This window comes from Heterodontus francisci, chromosome 13 (genome assembly GCF_036365525.1).
Source record: "Heterodontus francisci isolate sHetFra1 chromosome 13, sHetFra1.hap1, whole genome shotgun sequence".
In the NCBI taxonomy this organism is placed as follows: domain Eukaryota; kingdom Metazoa; phylum Chordata; class Chondrichthyes; order Heterodontiformes; family Heterodontidae; genus Heterodontus; species Heterodontus francisci.
The window spans coordinates 1,084,005-1,102,184 of record NC_090383.1 but is presented as its reverse complement, the minus strand read 5'-3'; positions in this window follow the sequence as shown (position 1 = coordinate 1,102,184).

Genomic DNA, 18,180 nt, shown 5'->3' with positions numbered 1-18,180 from the left:
TTTAATAATATAGTATCAAGAAAACCTGCTATGCCAAAGGAAGATTTTTTAATTCATTGATTGGAAAGCTACATTAAACTTTTAATGAAACAAAAAGAGCTGGAATTCTACAGTTAACTTTTTAAAAAAGCACTGGCAGCCAAGATGGCCACAGCAATTTGCATTTGAACACTTTGCACATTCCAAGGCACCAAAGAGGAGACAGATGTATGATGAGCCTGTACCCAAAACAATGGCTTGCTCTATTGATAGAGCAAGCCATTGCTTTCATTAGTAAAATATTCAAAGCCATCCTGGGACATTAACATTGAAAGGGCCAACCCTTCCAGGTGTAGACATTAACATCCTGTGGCCTGAGAGACTGAAATTCCTAAACTTGAATCTCATTAAAAGGTTCCAGAGAATACACTGAGGCAGTCATGTGACCATGTGTCCATTGCTGTGAAAGCTGGGAATTTCCCTTGGAAAAGGCAGACAAGCCAGTGACTCAAACAGGCAGAAGTCAGAAGGGCTACCTCTCTCTCTCTCTCTCTCTCTCTCTCTATATATATATATATATCTATCTCTCTCCAGAAGGCCTGATGGGGAGTACAAAGCCTAGCTACCAGTTGCTAGATCCAAGACAAAGACACCAGGGGAAGAAAGCCACCTACAATTCTGCCTCCAAGAAAACCCTAAACCAGGTGGTCTAGCCACAAAATGCACTTCTACCACCCAAAGAGGCAAGAAGACAACTTCAGCCAGAAGACAGTGGAATCACCCAACCCCACAGACTGTGTATTAATTTCTATTTGTCTGGACTCTAAACCAACCACAAATCTACTCCTCATCAATCTGTAATCTGTTTGTGTGTGTGATTCTCATGTGAGTGTGTGCGTGAATGTGTAGTGTAATTTTATTATTTAGGTCGGGTTTAGATTGCTAAGTATAAAAAAATATAATAAACTCGCCTTTTTCTGGTTTAAACTCAAGAAAACTTAGCCGATTGGTTCTTTTACGATCACAGCAAAGGTTAAAAGGTAAAACACCCACAGAGGTAGTAAGCACATCCACTGTTTTAATAAAAGAATAAACCCTGTTGCAGTCAAATAAGGGGATGTACAAGAGGGGAGCCTTGTAACCCCTCCTTGCCTGGCCATAACAATAGATTAATGCTTTCAGTGACACAAGTACAAAACACGCACACTGTCAAACTTCAGAAAGCTGACCTCATTTAAATGTAGTTAATTTGCAAAGCTGTAGTGACAAACTTTTACTGTCCAATAAGAGCAGTCATTGGTCCCTCCTCCACCAGTCGCATCTGGCTCCTTGAAATCACAAAATTAGGCTTTTATTCTCCAATTACTAAACACAGGGAAATCTGAACAAAGGTTTTTACAATTGGTCAGCTTCTTAAAACAATAATTTGTGAGGCTGCTTTCCCTGAGAAGAACAAACATCTCTTTAAATAAGTACAGAATGTTTCACACAACAGGTTTACAAGGTGACCCAGTGGAGTAGTACATTAGTGCATTTCCATGCTATACAGTGAGTGAGTGTGGGGCTGCTCACTCTGAGTTAAGTGTCGTGGTGTCGAGATATTTTCCTCCAGTGAATTTATTGAACTATACCGACTCAGGCTGATTAGAACCTGCTGGATGACATTAAGAAAAGGTAAAGGTCAGTCTGGAACTAGGCAGTACATCAGCTCAAAGTCACCGTCACTAAATCTCAAACTGCAATTAACTGTAGAAACATCAAACGATACAGCAACAACAAGTTGCATTTATATAGAAGCAAAATACTGCGGATGTTGGAAATCTGAAATAGAAGCAGAAAGTGCTGGAAATACACAGCAGGTCTGACAGCATCTGTGGAAAGAAAAAACAGAGTTAACGTTTCAGGTCTGTGACCTTTCAGCGGGATAGGTCTCATCGACTCAAAACATTAACTCTGTTTCTCTCTCCACAGATGCTGCCAGACCTGCTGCGTATTTCCAGCACTTTCTGTTTTTATTACATTTATATAGAATACTTAACCTAGTAAAACATCCCAAGTTGCTTCACAGGAACATAAATCAGACAAGAATTGACAGCATTTACCTGAAGAATTTTTTATTTTTCTTCTTTCTGCAACCTGCAAAAGCCAAAGTAAAAGGTGCTTTAATCACTTTGTGAGTTTTAGGGTGCCACAGAGTTTAGCGATTTCCCCCACAATGAGCTGCTGATCATGGGGAGGAGCCAGGAACAAGAGGGAAATCAGTTACTGCATTCCAAGGGCTGAATTCAGTGAGCCTGCCGCCCGGAAATGGACACCGTTCCCATTTGTCACATGGGCGGCTGCCCCACCGTAATTATGCAGCAGGCAGCCATTTTGCATAATCAATACACGGGAACCCCCCCAATCACGCAGCGGGGGCAAGAGGCGAGATGCTGAATACAGCGATAGATGACTCCAGAGGAGGTGCTGGCGCCATATTTAAAGCCTTGCCAACCCTGTTTTCATTGCTTCCTTGCATGCATTTGCTGCTCGCTGCTCAAAACGGTGACCCTTTTTGCATTGTCTCTGGATCCTGCCCAATGCCTCAGGGCAGACCCCGCAGAATGGCAGAACCAAGACACAGGGTGGCCCCATAGTTTAGTGATGTCTCCCTCCAGATTCTCCTCCAGGCTGCAAGGGAAAGGCAGGAGGTCCTTTATCCCAATAATGGCAAGAAGAGGTCCTTCTGCCTGACCAAGCAAGCCTGGATGGAGATTGCTAAGGAGGTCAGCAGCCATGGGGTCACCCCTCTGGACATGGGTACAGTGCAGCAAGAGGGTCAATGACCTCCGTTCTGCCAAGGTGAGTGCTCCATAGCCTCTCCTTTTTAATGATTGCAAGTGGCTATGCAGGAGCAAGCAGGACATGAGGAGGGAGGCACTACGACAGTGATGACAGAGGGGGTTAGGCATCTCCTCATCCTGACAGATGCATGGCTGCTTTTTGGCCACAAAACACCTTCTTTCACATCTCACCACCCACACTTAACTCCCCTGAAAGTAGACAACAGCATGACCTATATGTGAAAGCCCAGTAGGGGACGAGGGGCTGACACTAGCAGCAATATCATATTGATCTTTACGTGATGTCTGACTATCTCCATCTTTCCACATTCAGGACAAGAAGGCCCACAACAGGAGGGAGACAGCCCAAACAGGCAGAGGCATTCCAGATCTTCAGCCTCTCACCCCAGCCGAGGAAGAGGCATTAGAATAAGCAGGGACACAGGGCAGCCACGGCCATATCAGATGGAGCAACTGGAGTTTCTGAACAAGAGAGTGAGGACTGTGTTACGATCACGTGAAGTGCAGCGATTGACAATGCAAGAACTCAAATTGAAGAGTTATAATAAATGGACTTTTCTTTTAAAAAGTGGGCAAAAAGTGAAAAAATGGCTGCTGAAGGTCTAAAGACCTGGCCTTGTATATTCAAACTGTCTTACTTTCTGGCAAGAACAAACGGATACATTCAAAGCTAAGAGGTGTCAATTACACCCTTCCTGAACCCATCAAGAGACATTTTTGAATTGAATGGGTTCTTCTGAAACAAGGAAGGTGTGAAGTAGCCACATCCTGGGCCATTGTAGGTCACCACAGGGAGGAAGATCTGTGTCTCCCAACAAAGACAAGTTGTGAGACATTTTGATCTTAAAGGTAGTTTCTAGAAAGAGATAGAATCAAGACAAACATCACCAAAGCCTCTCCTGTTGAGAGCTGGGAGAAAATCCAGCAAGCCAAAAAAAAGGTGCCCTGCTGTGAGTTCTACGCTTCAACCTATGCAGCAGAGAATTGGAAATGATCCCCTGTCTCCGGACAGAAATTTCAACTAACAGAGAAGTCTACAAATCAGCCAGGCCTGAAACTTTAAAGAGAAATTGACCTCCGAGAAGATTCAACAGGTTACCATGAACCCTGAAAAATTACCTCACTTCAAACACTTACCCCCTTTCCTCTCTATCTATTCTTGTATGTGTGTATATACAAAAGTGAATGTGTGTGTGTGTGCACCCGTGAGTGAATGCATGTGTGGGTGTGGTTGCAACCATTTTGGGAATTAATATTGCTCAACAAATCTTTTAATCTTCTGTTTAAACCTACAAGAAAATCTGTCACTGTCTGTTCATTCGAGAAATAAAACACAGAGAGGTTAAAACCCTAGTAACAAAAACACTTGTTGCGGTCAGGTGGGAGTTGAACAGTGGGGACCACCCACACCCCTCACCACGTGACCTTAACAATTGGCTTCCACAATGTACAGGTCATTTCTGGAGACCCACATCACAAATAGTTGGTATGAAGAGATCTGCACAGCCTAGCGCACACATGTTTGTGTTCTCTCATGCAGGGTGACATCAACCAGAAAGGAGTCAGATGTCGACCTCCTGAGGAGGAACTGCAGTCAGAGGAAGCACCGTCCCGTGACAATATTGCACCTTCCCCCAGCACAGAAACTTTCATCTTGGTGGGTTTCCGCTCAGCTGTCGAATCAGGGCTGGCGAGAGTACTGCACACGTGCCTGGGCACCTGGCCAAGGCCACTGACAGACAGAGGATTGTGGCTAGCCAAGCCCATGCTGAGTCCCGGACTGATGACGAGCCTCTGGTGCTGGCAGCACATGGCATGCAGGAGTTGCAGAGAGAGGTATGGAAAGATCTGGTGGAGATGCCCAAGTTCATGCACAGCCATGATTGGAGGAGCTTATCCATGCCATGAGTGCTGCCATGTCTTAGGCATATGAACGCATGGCTTCTTCCATTGAGGTTGGCGAACCTCATGGCAAGTGTGATCCCACAAGTGCGTGCAGACTTGCACAGCATCGCCTTGGCCATGAGTTCAATGCAGCAGTGGCAATGTGGGTGAAAGACAAGACTCCTGCAGTCTTTTCCATCTCCTTGTCCTTCTGTAGTCAGCAGGGAGGTTCAAGTGAGCCTTGAAAGGGAGGAGGAGAGGTTTCCCTCCACATGGGGGGCTCCCCTCAGGGCACTCCAAGTGCAGACAGCAGCTCCTCAGCCCCTCTGCCAATGAGCACATCTCCAGTAGCTGTGAAACCTGAGGAGAGTCCTGCACCTGTGCAGGGAACTCAGGCAGCCGGAGTCCTCCCAAGCCTTAGGCAGCGAGAGGACGGCTGCCAAAGTCATCACAGGCCAAGGGGCAGTGTGGTCAGCAGCCTGCCTCCAGCCCAGCTGCTAGCGATGGCTTCACACCTCATAGAAGCACTTGTAAATATATAAAGAAAAGCACCTCGACACACTTGAGGGTTCACGGGTGTTGATATCTGATGTGTGAAGCTTCAGACAAAGTTCTTTCATTCAAGCCATTAACGTTCATTGTGTAAAAGTGATTATTCCATCATGCCTTAATTGTGAGCTGTTAATGTCACCCTTCCTCCTCAGTGCAATGACAATGTAGGCATAGCCCTCATTTAAATATGATCTTCCATGGGCGCTAGTGCATGTTTCAGCTGGGCATGAGGCACAGAACAACAATGGAAGGTACAGACTACATGCATTGAGGTCAGTCTTTATTAGTTTCTCTGTGAGTGGACATCAGAGGGGCTGGAAGCAGGTAATTATGAGCTTGTCTGTTGCCTCCTTAGCCTATCACTCAATGTGCCTGGACTCTGATGCAAGGGGTTCAACATCCTGCACTGCCTGCTCATCTCCCTCCTGCACATCCTCCTCAGTGGAGGAGTGTCGCTCATGAATCTCATGGTCATGCAAGGCCTCCCGCCTCTGCAGTGCTAGATTGTGCAGAGCACAGCAGATCACCACAATAGGCGAGACCGTCGCTGGGACAAACTGCAGGGCTCCACCAGATCAATCTAGGCAACAGAATCTCAACTTCTGCAGCCCAGGCACACAAGAAATAGGAGCAGAAGTAGACCATATAGCCCATCGAGCCTGCTCCGCCATTCAATACGATCATGGCTGATCTTGGGCTACAATTCCACTTTCCTGTCCACTCCCCACATCCCTTGATTCCCTGCAAGACCAAAAATCAATCTATCCCACTCTTAAATGTATTCAGTGATGGAGCATCCACAACTCTCTGTGATAGAGAATTCCAAATATTTACAACCCTTTGAGTGAAGTAATTTCTCCTCATCTCAGTCCTAAATGATTGGCCCCTTATCCTGAGACTGTGTTCCCGTGTTCTAGATTCCCTGACCAGTGGGAACAATCTCTCAGCTTCTACCATATCAAGCCCTTTCAGAATCTTGTATGACTTAATTAGATCGCCTCTCATTCTTCTAAACTCTAGAGAATATAGGCCCAATTTACTCAGCCTCTCATCATAGGACAACCCCCTCATCCCAGGGATCAATTTAGTAAATCTTCGCTGCACCGCCTCCAGTGCAAGTATATTCTTTCTTAAATGTGGAGACCAAAACTGCAGACAGTATTGCAGGTGCAGTCTCACCAAAGCCCTGTACAATTTTAGTAAGACTTCTTTATTTCTGTACTCCAATCCCCTTGCAATAAAGGCCAACATGCCATTTGCCTTCCTAATAGCCAGCTGCCTCTGCATGTTAACTTTGTGCATTCCTTGTACGAGTACCCGCAAGTCTCTCTGAACATCAACACTTATCAGTTTCACACTTTTTAAAAAATAGTCTGCTTTTCTAATTTTACAACCAAAGTGAACAACTTCACACTTCCCTACATTATACTCCATTTGCCATCTTTTTGCCCACTCACTTAACCTGTCTATATCTCTTTGCAGCCTCTCAACATCCTCCCCGCAGCTTACCTTTCCACCGAGTTTTGTATCTTCAGCAAATTTAACAAATTACTCTCTGTCTCTTCATCCAAGCCATTGATATAGAGTGTAAATAGCTGAGGCCCCAGCACTGATCCTTGCGGCACCCCACTATTCACTGCCTGCCAACTTGAAAAGTGTCCCATTTACGCCCACTCTCTGCTTCCTGTCTGTTAACCAATCCTTTATCCACGCTAATATATTACCCCCAACACCATGAACCCTTGTCTTGCCTATTAATCTTTTATGTGGCATCTCATCAAATGCCCTTTGAAAATCCAGGTATACTAGATCTACTGGTTCCCCTTTATCTACTCTACTAGTTACATCCTTAAAAATCACGAATAAATTTGTCAGACAGTATCTCCCTTCAGTAAAACCATGCTAACTTGTTCTAATCATACTATGCTTTTCCAAGTGCAATGTTAAGACTTCCTTAATAATAGTTTCCAGCATCTTCTCAACGACTGATGTTAGGCTAACTGGCATGTAGTTCCCTGTTTTCTCTCTACCTCCTTTCTTGAAAAGCAGCGTAACATTTGCCAACTTCCAATCTGATGGGACCAATCCTGAATCTAAGGAATTCTGGAAAATCATAGCCAGCACATCCACTATCTCTGCAGCTATTTCTTTTAGAACCCTAGGATGTCGGCCATCTGATCCTGGGGACTTGTCATATTTTAGTCCCTGAAGATTCTCCAATACCTTTTCTTGACTGATATCAATATCCTTACTTTCCTCACTATTTTTAGCCTCTAGGTTACTGACTATTTCTGGTATGGAACTTGTGTCTTCCACTGTGAAGACTGACACAAAATATTTGTTCATTGCCTCTGCTATTTCCTCATTCCCCATGATAATTTCTCCTGTCTCTGCTTCTAAGGGACCAACGTCTACTTTAGCTACTCTCTTCCTTTTTATGTACTTATAAAAGCTCTTACAATCTGTTTTTATATTGCTGGCTAGTTTACTCTCTATTTTTTCCCTTTTTATCAACTTTTTGGTGGCCATTTGCTGGTTTCTAAAACACTCCCAATCCTCAGACTTGCTACTATTTTTTGCAATATTGTAAGCTTCTTCTTTTAGTCTAATACTCTCCTTAACTTACTGAGTGAGCCACAGATGGGTCTTTCTGGACGAGTTTTTGTTTTTGAACAGAATGTACTTTTATTGAACCCTTTGAACTGTTTCTTTAAATGTTTCCCACTGTTCATTTACCGCCATGTCTTCCAATCTATTTACTCAATTAACCTTAGCCAATTCTCCCCTCATATCTTCGTAATTGGTTTTGTTTTAAGTTTAAGATTCTTGTTTGTGATTGAAATGTCTCACTTTCAAACGTAACATGAAATTCAGTGGTATTATGATCACTATTTCCCAGTGGATTTTTTACTATGACATTGTTTATTAACCCTGCTTCCTTACACAATGCAATATCTTAAGATAGCTTTATCCCTAGTCGGTTCTAGAAACATAGAAAATAGGAGCAGGAGTAGGCCATTCGGCCCTTCGGGCCTGCTCCGCCATTCAAACAAGATTATGGCTGATCATCTAATTCAGTACCCTGTTCCCGCTTTCTCCCCATATCCCTTGATCCCTTTGGTATTAAGAAATATATATATCTCCTTCTTGAAAATACTCAACGACTTGGCCTCCACTGCCTTCTGCGGTAGAGAATTCCACAGGTTCACCACCCTCTGAGTGAAGAAATTTCTCCTCATTTTGGTTCTAAATGGCATACCCCGTATCCTGAGACTGTGACCCCTGGTTCTGGACTCCCCAGCCATCGGGAACATCCTCCCTGCATCTAGCCTGTCTAGTCCTGTTAGAATTTTATAGGTTTCTATGAGATCCCCACTCATTCTTCTAAACTCTATTGAATATAGGCCTAGTCGACCCAATCCCTCCTCATACGTCAATCCTGCAATCCCAGGAATCAGCCTAGTAAATCTTCTTTGCACTCCCTCCATGGCAAGAACATCCTTCCTTAGATAAGGAGACCAAAAGTGCACACAATACTCCAGATGTGGTCTCATCAAGGCCCTATATAACTACAGTAAGACATCCTTGCTCCTGTACTCAAATCCTCTTGCAACAAAGGCCAGCATACCATTCACCTTCCTGATTGCTTGCTTTCAAGTGACTGGTGTACAAGGACACCCAGGTCTCGTTGCATCTCCCCCTTTCCCAATCTATCACCATTCAGATAATAATCTGTCTTTCTGTTTTTACAACCAAAGTGGATAACCTCACATTTATCCACGTTGTACTGCATCTGCCATGCATTTGCCACTTGCATGACTTGTCCAAATCACATTGGAGCCTCTTTGCATCCTCCTCACAGCTCACATTCTCCCCCAGCTTTGTGTCATCTGCAAACTTGGAAATGTTACATTTAGTTCCCTCACCCAAGTCATTAATATATCTTGTGAATAGCTGGGGCCCAAGCACTGATCCCTGTGATACCCCACTAGTCACTGCCTGCCACCCGGAAAAAGACCTGTTTATTCCTACTCTCTGTATCCTGTCTGTCAACTAATTCTCAATCCCTGCCAGTATATTACCCCCAATCCCATGTGTTTTAATTTTGCACACGAACCTCTTGTGTGGAACCTTATCAAAAGCCTACTGAAAATCCAAAAACACCACATCCATTGGTTCTTCCATATTTATTTTACTAGTTACATCCTCAAAAAAACTCCAGTTGATTTGTTAAGCATGACTTGCCTTTCGTAAACCCATGCTGACTTTGCCCATTACCGTCTATGCTTTTATGGTGTTCTGCTATTACATCCTTTATAATAGACTCTAGCATTTTCCCCCACTACTGATGTAAGGCTAACTGGTCTATAATTCCCTGTTATTCTCTCCCTCCTTTTTTAAATAGTGGGGTTACATTTGCCACCCTCTACAACATATTGCCCCAAGAAACTGTCACAAAAGCATTCTACAAATTCATCTACTCGACCACTGTTGCCAATTTGATTGTCCCAGTCTATATGCAGATTAAAGTCCCCCACAATTAATACAATACCTTTTTTACATGCTACAATAATTTCCCACTTAATGTTCTGTTCAATAATATAACTACTGTTCGAGGGCCTGTAAACTACTCTCACCAGTGTTTTCTGACTCCTGCTATTCCTAATTTCCACCCAAACTGATTCTACTTCATGATCTTCTGAGGTCGAATCCCTTCTTATTAATGTCCTTATGCCATCCTTTACTGTCAGGGCTACCCCTCCTCCTTTGCCATTCTGTCTGTCTGTCCGAAATATTGTGTACTCTGGAATATTCATTTCCCAACCTTGATCTCCTTGTAACCATGTCTCAGTAATGGTAATTGGATCTAGATCATTTACATCCATGACCTGCTCGATGGTTGCTCGGGTGGAGCTGTGGCAAGTGTTGTACCTCTCCTATGCTGCATTGCGAGGGTTCCTCACAGGCATGAGTAGCCATGTCTTCAATGGGTAGCCCTTGTCCCCGAGAATCCATCCCTGAAGGCGAGCGGGGAGCTTGAAAAGCTGTTTCACTGGGACTGTCAAAGAATGTAGGCCTCGTGGCTGCTTCCCGGGAAACGGGCACACACCTGCAGGAAATGCATTCGGTGGTCGCAGACCAGTTGAATGTTGTTGGAATGGAAGCCCTGCCTGTTGATGAAGGCGGCAGGCTGCTCCATTGGAGACTTGACGGCCACGTGTGCAATCTATCACACCTAGGGGCGGCACAGTGGCGCAGTGGTTAGCACTGCAGCCTCACAGCTCCAGCGACCTGGGTTCGGTTTTGGGTACTGCCTGTGCGGAGTTTGCAAGTTCTCCCTGCGTGGGTTTCCGCCGGGTGCTCCGGTTTCCTCCCACAACCAAAGACTTGCAGGTTGCTAGGTAAATTGGCTATTGTAAATTGCCCCTAGTGTAGGTAGGTGGTAGGAGAATTGAGGGAAGGTGGGGATGTGGTAGGGAATATGGGATTAATGTAGGGTTAGTATAAATGGGTGGTTGTTGGTTGGCACAGACTCAGTGGGCCAAAGGGCCTGTTTCAGTGCTGTATCTGTCTATGACTCTATGTCCTTACACCCGGGGAAATCCAGCGATGGCCCCGAATCCGATTGCCCTCTCTGCCTGACTGTGCGCTACTAGACCGTGCCTGGCATAGTCGCCATCCCTCTTGATCAGGGAAATGGTCACCTCCTTGATGCAGCGGTGGGCTGCTGCCTGGGAGACTCCACACATGTCCCCAGCGGATCCCTGGAATGACGCTGACATGTAACAGTTCAGTGTTGTGGTGTTCCTCAGGGCCACTGGCATAGGGTGACCACCAAATCCCATAGATCACAACTCATCCTGCAGCAGGGTGTGTAAGTCGATGATGGCCTGCCTGGAGAGCTGTAGTCTTCGCTGACAATGCCACTCAGACATTTGGAGGAAGCTGATCAAAGTCTGGTACACTCTCTGGCACAGGTCGGCCCTTGGCATGGCTGGCTGCTGCTGCTCTCTTCGTGGAGCTTCACGGGCAGACGCAGCTGCCTCTAGTCCCTCCCTCCATCAGTGGTGCCGCATTACGCCACGGGGATTCAGAAAAACAGTGGACTAGATTTTACTCCGGGTGGATGGGAGCTGGCCACCGACGTAAAAGTTGGTGGCGAACCTGCATCCTCCCAGCCCGGGGATCCGACCCGCATTTTACGGGTCCCTGGGCTTTAAATGTTCAGAGGCGGGACTTCCACCCGCTTGAGGGAGGAAGTCCCACCTCATTGAGCTGCCAACCAATCATCGGGCCGGCAGTTCTCAGTCCCAATAGCACCACCGGGAGCAGTGGCCACAGCTGGGACTGCATCCCAGCCAAGGACATGGCGCCAGGACCAAACATAAGTTTGTGTTGCCTTGCCGGGCAGATCGTTCGGGCCCCAGCGAGGCAAGAGTGGTTGTTTGGAGGGAAGGTGGGGTGTCTCGGGTCCTGGGGGTGGTTGGGGAAGGGGGGGGCGACCCTCAATCGGGCACCCTACGCCCAATTGTCAGGCCACTTAAGGGCCTTGATTGGCCTGGGGCGGGCGGCTCGTTTTTCGCCTCCAACCGCCCTACGTAAAGTGGGGTAAGAGCAGGCCGGGAAGGCCTCCCAGAGCCTCCCGTTCAATTTTATGCCACCATCCGGCTCGCTGGCGTGGCGTAAAATTCCGGCCAGGGTGTATGAGACTCATGCCAGGTGATCAGTGGGCCTCCAGAGTGCTGTCAGTGTAGAGACAAATCTGCCTTGGCAGCTGTGCCTTTGTCACTTCTCCTGGCAGAATCCCTGATGGCCCTCATTGCCCACCCTTGCTGATGGCCAACCCTTTCATCCAGCAGTATTGGCAACCAAACATCTCATCCAAAAGTTTATTCACCCAATACAGCCACCCAAACCCAAAGGCCCCCTTGCAGAGCCTCCAACACCCTGACCCCGCCCCTTGCAGAGCCTCCAACACCCTGACCCCACCCCTTGCAGAGCCTCCAACACCCTGACCCCACCCCTTGCAGAGCCTCCAACACTCTGACCCCGCCCCTTGCAGAGCCTCCAACACCCTGACCCCACCCCTTGCAGAGCCTCCAACACCCTGACCCCACCCCTTGCAGAGCCTCCAACACTCTGACCCCGCCCCTTGCAGAGCCTCCAACACTCTGACCCCGCCCCTTGCAGAGCCTCCAACACCCTGACCCCGCCCCTTGCAGAGCCTCCAACACCCTGACCCCACCCCTTGCAGAGCCTCCAACACCCTGACCCCGCCCCTTGCAGAGCCTCCAACACCCTGACCCGCCCCTTGCAGAGCCCCCGACCCCACCCGTTGCAGAGCACACAGCACTGCCATCTGCAAATGGCCTCCACAACCCCCCTCCCACTATGCCATGCTGTATATGGCTGCCTATCCATCGTGAGAATGAAGCCTTGCTTCGTTGCTGCCAGCTTTCACTGGTCATCAGCCCAAAGGCATGTGAGTGCCACCAACTCCACTTAATCCCAAGCCCCCCATTATATTACAATTAATTAAATGCAAATGCATTGAAATTAACTGCTCAGCAGTTTAAAATACATTCCTGTCACATCCGGGTGACAATGATGCTGTGGTGCTTTCCCGCTGCTGACTAAATCCAGAACTGACGTCAGGACACCGAATTTCCCTCAGACGCATCAGACGCGATTCTCCATCCCCTCACGCCATCATTCCCACTTCAAACGGCTGGACAAAATTCTACCCTAAGTAACAGAGACCTGAGCACTAGTCACCCACTGATGCTCTGGTAGCCTGCGGCACAGACTGATCCCAGGGGAGCAATACCTGAGCACAGGTGAACAATAGCAGCCCATTCATGTTAATTATTCATTTTCAGGATCACTGGTACGGCTGGCACTTATTGCCCATTCCTAGTTCCCTTGACTAGTTGTTTGAGTGGCTGTCTAGGCCACTATGGGCAGTTAAAAATCAACCATTGGTGTGAGTCTGAGTCACGTGCAGACCAAACCGGGTAAGGACAGCAGGTTTCCTTACCTAAAGGACATTAGTGAACTAGTGAGGATTTTATGACAATCTGTCAGTTTTTCTGTCATTTTTACTAATACCAGCTATTTCCAGATTTATTAACCTGAACTCGCACTCTGATTAGTCCAGTAACATAGCCGCTATATTCCTATACCCATGTAAGACAGTAGAATGGCCCAGATGTCTTGTAATAACTGATAGCATCTTGCATTATCTCTAGCTGGTTTGTAACTTATAACAGTCCCAGAGTGATGTGACAGTGTGCACCAACCATTCAAGAAAAAGTTACAGTTGTCCCATTTCAGAAAGGTTAAGAGTTCAATATAGTTCTCCATGCTGTAATTAAAATCAATCCCCACCATATCACCTCAGCTTTATCTGACTCATCGTGTTGGCCAAGATGCCTTCTTCAGCTTCCCTGGGAACTGACAAATGCTCAGCTGCTTTTCTTCATCACTAAAGTTCCATTGCTGTCTTCAATGGGTTTCCCAATGGGAATCACCCTGCATCTCAGCTTCTTCAAAGAAGAGGGATGCTCCCTTTCTGCGCTTTTCAGGTTGATGATCAAATGACTATATAAAGGTGATTAGAGAAATCCATGAACTGGACTGTTCCACTTTGACAGGGGCTGGGGATGTTGGCGGTTGGGTGAAGTTGAAGTAGATGTGAGACTAACTTTGTGAAGCAAGAAAAGGGTGTAAAAAGTAAAGTAAGATGTATATTTCCTTATTGTATTAAGAACATTTCCACCAGAATATAAAAATATCATATTGCTGTTATAAATAGGGCATTTTTGCAACATTTCGAATTTGCATTCAGAGCACAGAAGCTGATTCCTCTGTGAACTACAACAGGCACCTTTATGCCACAAATGGATAGCACTTCCACAGGGCTAACAGTTACTCTGGAAAACTGTTCTTCAGCGCTGAAGAACACATGGGATACCCAGCACACTCTCCTGCCCATTCGAAATGGTAAATGTTAACCTGTCAGATCATTGAATTCAAGCTAAAACTTAATGATCATCTTTATAAGTAAGATAATTACACTGAAGCAGAAAATCACAGCAAGTAACTACAAAAATAAAACATGACTTATACAATTTTGCCCCCTTGTGGTTTTTGGGAGATTTGCTCCATTTTTGCTGGAAAAGGTTGAAGGGGGAAAGAATCCATATTCAGAAGGGGGCAGCATGTCAAGTGTGGGGTGGGCTGAGGATGTTTTTGTGCACCACTGCTCCTCCTGGCCCTACAAAAATAAATAAGTGCTAGCCTTTGGGCTCCTGTTCGACAGGATTGCCAGCTGATACCAAAAACGACACCTGCGCCCTGCGACATCCTTTAAATTTTTTATTTCATGCTGAAGCCAGCGTATTTGAATAGTCAGACATATTCTTCTCAATCACTGGATAATTAAGGTATTAACCATTTCTAATTTCAGAACTGAACTCCAGGATAGCAGATTTTATCTCATTCTCAGTTGCAATTAGAAACCATTTCTTTGTTGTCTATTGAGAAATGCAGGTAGAACAAAGCTACTGGATCATGGTTTACTTGTCCATCAGAAAACTTACCTGCTTTATAATAGACAGCTTGTCTTTCACAGAAACGTTGCATATTCCCTGGACAATTCCACGTACTAGTTCCCCAAATTGCAGACTCTTAAATGTACAGCGAACCAGAGCCCATTTTAAATTCATGTTTATCTATCTATAGTCATAAACAGCATAAAAGTTTTCCCTATTCAATCTGTGAAGCTCTGCTTTGATCACACTTACCCTCATCCAGTGTGACCTCAGTGGTGCTGTGATTTTGCAGTCTGTCAAACAATTCTTTCTGTGGACTCTCAGTTGGGCTCACTGCAATTTTGTTTTTCTTCATATTCTTCCTTTTTGTAGCCAGTCCTGGTATGAAGACACTGCTGGTCTCTCCTTCAATCATCATATCCTTTGGCTCTGGAACACTCTGATGGTGTTTGAGACAAGATTTGTGATATTATCATACGGTGGAAAGTTTTTTTTAATTGTAAAAGTGTTTACCATCCAACAAGAACATAGACCTCACATTTCCTGTCATATCTTTAAGTTGTGGTAGGGTCAACTATCTGTGCTACTGACAGGAGCAGCTGAGTCTATATTGCTTGCACAGGGCTTTGGTTAGATCACACCTGGAGTACTGTGCACAGTTTTGGTCTCCATATCTAAGGAAGGTGTTACGACCAGGTGAGAAAGAGGTCTAGGGGTTCCCTTTCAGCCTTCACCTGGTCTTACCGTAACAGGGTTTAATTTTAAACATACCGTGTTTTTTAGCTCTCCCTTGAATCCTTGTTCACCACTTTCCAATTATAAGGCAAATAAACCAACACAAACAGGCTTTCTTAGGTTTTAAAGAAGAAAAGTTGAAATTTATTAAACTTAAACTCTAATTTGGTTGACGTCTACGGATACACGACGCACCCATGCAACATGCATATGCGATACACACATGCAAATAGAGACAGAAAAGAGCAGAAGAAAAATAAAGTGAAAAGTTTGAGGCAATATCTGAAGAGTTTTTGTTACAGTGCTTCGAGCTCACTGTAGAGTCCTTGATTGTAGGTAGATCTTGCTTTTCACTGGGGTCCAGTATTCTTCTTAAACCTTGTTCACTGTAGGAGACTTTTCTCTCTTGGGGTTCATGTGTCTTCAGTGGATTCAGAACTCATGAAGACAAAGAGATGGGAGCAGACAGGAGAGATCTTCTCAGTTCAGCAGCAAACAGACTTTCTCCGTTCAAACTGTTCGTACAATTCAGAAAAACTTCAGGTTGCCAAGTAGGTTAGTCATGTGACCAACTGGTCTTACCATGTCTTGTCTCTGTAGATTGTATCATTTTAGCAGGGCCTGGAATGCTCCTCTTACACACAATACCTGGTGATCAAGGTCTATTGTGGGTTGAATGTCTCAGGGAATGGTCCTTTGTCCTTTCAATCACCATCCGTTAATATGCAAATGCCACGGCTGATCTGTTTAACAAGTCTTCTTCACTCCAGTAACTGTTTAAAATCAATGTTCATGACAAAATTAATGTGCCTCATTCTTGGCAGGTGGGGGCCTAGCATGACAAAGGATATACTTGTCTTGGAGGTGTGTTATGATGGTGTTTCTATGTTTTTAAGTTTTTTTTTGAGGATTCATATTTTAGAATTATGGACATTGTTTTATTTGGGAAAACTGAAAAGGATTCCATGGATGCTTTTTTCACTGGGGTCATTGAAAGGACACTGAGAGGTCTTGTTTGAAACAACATTTATTGAAATAAAAACAGGAAATGCTGGAAGGACTGAGCAGGTCTGGCAGCATCTGTGGAGAGGGAAGCGGAATTAACATTTCAGGTCAGTGACCCTTCATCAGAACCAGTTCTGAAGTGAAAGGAATAGAGAAATTGATGCTGTGTCCTCCTGCAAGGCCTGCCAGAAACACCTGTTGCTGCATTTTTCCTGGAAAGCCTGCCCAAACTGTTATTTAACATCGCCTGAAAAGAACTGTTCTAGGAAGATCACAGTGACAGCCGTCAATGCATATTTGGGACACCAAACCAAAAGGGTTTATTGTTTATTAAAGAATCCTGTTTGGTGTGTTTTATTCTGGGATACAAATAGAGTATATGATTGATGATTGACCGTATTGTTAACTGGGTAAATATTGAAATGTATGTTGTGAATTGTGGAGAAGTGGAACTAGAAAAACAGTGCACAGTGGTAATATTACTGGACTAATAATCCAGAGGCCCGGACTAATGCTCCAGAGACATGAGTTTAAATCCCACTATGGCAGCTAAGGGAATTTAAATTCAATTAATTAATAAATCTGGAATAAAAATCTAGTCTCAGTCATAACGATCATGAAACTACTAGATTGTTATAAAAATCTAACTGGTTCACTACTGCGTTTTGGGGAGGAAATCTGCCGTCCTTACCTGGTCTGTCTTATATGTGATTCCAGGCCAACAGCAATGTGGTTGACTCTTAGCTGCCCTCTGAAATGGCCTAACAAACCACTCAGTTGTATTTAACCGCTACAGAACAAGAATAAAACTGGATGGACCACCCGGCCTTGACCGAGGGACCGGAAATGACAAAGGCACATCCTGCCCATTCGACCCTGCAAAGTCCTCCTCACCAACATTTGGGGACTTCTGCCAAAATTGGGAGATCTGTCCCAGAGACTAGTCAAACAACAGCCTGGCATAGTCACACTCACTGAATCATATCAAACAGCCAAGATCCCAGACTTTTCCATCACCATCTCTGGGTATGTCCTGTCCTACCGGCAGGACAGACTCACCAGAGATGGCAACATGGTGGTATACAGTAAAAAAGCAAGAGAGGAAATAGCGGAAGGTCTGACCATCATTTTCCAGTCCTCATTGGATACAGGTGTGGTGCCGGAGGGTTGGAGATTTGCTAACATTGTACCTTTGTTTAAAAAGGGAGCAAAGGATAGACCAAATAATTACAGGCCAGTCAGTCTAACTTCAGTAGTGGGCAAATTATTGGAATCAATTCTGAGAGACAGGATAAACTGTCACTTAGAAGGGCAGAACTTAATCAAGAATAGTCAGCATGGATTTGTTAAGGGAAGATCTTGTCTGACCAACTTGATCAAAATTTTTTGAAGAAGTAACAAGGAAGATAGATGAAGGTAGTGTAGTTGATGTGGTCTACTTGGATTTTAGCAAGGCTTTTGACAAGGTCCCACATGGCAGACTGGTTAAAAAAATAAAAGCCCATGGGATCCAGGGAAATGCAGCAAGGTGGATACAAAATTGGCTCAGTGGTAGGAAACAAAGGGTAATTGTTGATGGGTGTTTTAGCGACTGGAGGGCTGTTTCCAGTGGTGTTCCGCAGGGCTCA